Source organism: Octopus bimaculoides, chromosome 6, assembly GCF_001194135.2.
Source record: "Octopus bimaculoides isolate UCB-OBI-ISO-001 chromosome 6, ASM119413v2, whole genome shotgun sequence".
Classification (NCBI taxonomy): domain Eukaryota; kingdom Metazoa; phylum Mollusca; class Cephalopoda; order Octopoda; family Octopodidae; genus Octopus; species Octopus bimaculoides.
The window spans coordinates 96,052,570-96,054,725 of NC_068986.1; the positions used below are offsets into that span (position 1 = coordinate 96,052,570).

At 32.4% G+C, this 2,156-nt stretch overlaps 1 protein-coding gene across 1 annotated transcript in view; it reads right to left on the reverse strand.

The window, feature by feature from the left end:
• Positions 1-35: 35 nt before the first annotated feature.
• The window catches only part of LOC106871476 (14-3-3 protein epsilon-like), a 19,083-nt gene continuing 16,962 nt past the window's right edge, over positions 36-2,156 (reverse strand). The window contains 1 exon segment of the mRNA NM_001323787.1: positions 36-75. The gene's annotated coding sequence lies outside the window, so the exon portion shown is untranslated.

Consider the following 2,156-nt stretch of genomic DNA (forward strand, 5'->3'; position numbering starts at 1 on the left):
AAGAAAAGTAAAAAGAAAAAGCTGTTATTATATTAATATATATATATATATATATGGATAAATATATATATATATATTACAATTTGCAAGACCAATAACTTGGTACTAAGGAAATTGTTGAATTTATTTTAATGTAAAATTGGCTAATCTTGAGGTGAAGCAGGTAGAGAAAACTTTCTTGGATATTAATTCCTCCTCTAACATTTGACCGCGATTCTCTAAGCAATAAAGAATGGGGAGCAGTTGATTACAACTGAAAACATTGAAAAAAAATCAGACAGGAAGAGCTGCTTCCCTTTCGCATACACACACGCACACTTCCTCCCAGCACAAATTCCTTAATTTTAGGACATCAAAAGTAACCCAACTTTTCAGTTTGGTGGTTACCCCTCCATACACCAGGCTTACACTGCCACACTGGACAGTAACAGTGTACAATTAATATTTCATTGCTAAGCAATTTGTCTACACCTCTATAGGGTAAGTGTATCCAAAAGTTGAAAAATTAGGTTGAGAAATTCAGTCAGACAAAATAAAGAAACCAGCATGCTTGAATTAGAAATTACATATCATTAACAATGCTATTCAAATTAAGGGAGATGAGAGGGAGATTTTTATTATCATTACATGCACATAAATTAACAGTGGCAACTGATAGGGAGGTGTCAGAAACAGATGAAATTAATAAGCTAACAAAGCAAAACAAATAATACTAAAATCATGTAAAGTTGAATGAGAGTGGCACCAACTATATTTTGGTGCCAGAGACAACACAGATAGACATGCACAGAAATACTGACAAGATCAGAGTTTATGAAATGTAGGAAACCAGAAAGAAGGAGAAAGTATACAGTTTTTGTATCACAAAATAATAAAACCAGCGAAGTAGACTTATTTCTGGTTGGAGAATGAATTCAAAGATAGTGGCCAAAGGTCATTTCACCAGCCTTTTTCTTGCACGAAAATTCAACATGCAAGGCTGTAGCTATTGTGTACACAGTTGATAAATAGAACCCTATTAGACAGAATGTGCATGTATGTGTGTGTATGCTCGTGTATAAAGACCTAGATTCATTGTCTTAATGAGAAAAAGGTTTTCTGACATTGTATCAATTCAACAATATTTAATTATTGCTAAGTAATAAAAAATATAACAATTAACAGCTCTGCCTTGACAGACAAAAAATCCCCAGCAAAACCACTACCATCAACCCACTAAGTAAATAAAAACAGATAAGTGATTCAGTGCCACAGAATCCCAGCCAAATTACTACGGCTAGAAAATCAAATTATTCAAATAGTGACAATTTTTTTTTTTTTTTTTTTTTACTAAATAGATTTTTAAATCATTGCATATGTTTTAAAAATAAATAAATAAAAATGAAAAATATATATATATATATATGTAACTCTGACGAGTCCTTCCATTATAAAAAGCAATTTGCTTGAAAAGAGGCAGTATATTTATTTACCAGATGAGGTATATGGAGTGGAAAAGAAAATTGGAAAATCATGATAATATTATGAATGTTTTAATGTTGAAAAACAAAATTGATTCTCTCTCTCTCTCTGTATGTGTGTGTGTATGTATATATATATATATATATATATATATATGAATATATATATGATATATACACACATGCACACACACATACATACATACATACATACACACACATATATATATATGGGATGTATACCTAGTATTGGAGGACTGACATAAATTAGCAAGCAAGACCTCATAAATACAGTTAATAGATAAAAATCGAGAAAATAAGAGTAAATAAATAAGTGGCAGTGGTAGTGGTGATGTTGATGGTACAAATAAACAAGAGAAGCCATACGAAGGAGAGAGAGAGAGAGAGAAAGAGGAAGCCAAAAGAAAGCAATGAAGAGAAATGAAAAACAGCTTCATAATTAAGAGACACAAGAGATGTTAAGGTATAAAAATTTAATTCAATCAGCCAGCCACACACACACACAAGGGAGGTCTTACCAGCAAAAATTGATTGATACAGCCTAACCCTCATGAAACCTTACTACCACCACCACCACCACCACCACCACCAACTGGTCAGTCAGAAAGCACGATTCCAGCACAAAAAACGAAGATAAACAATGCAGCTGGCTACTGGACTATATTAACCCAATGT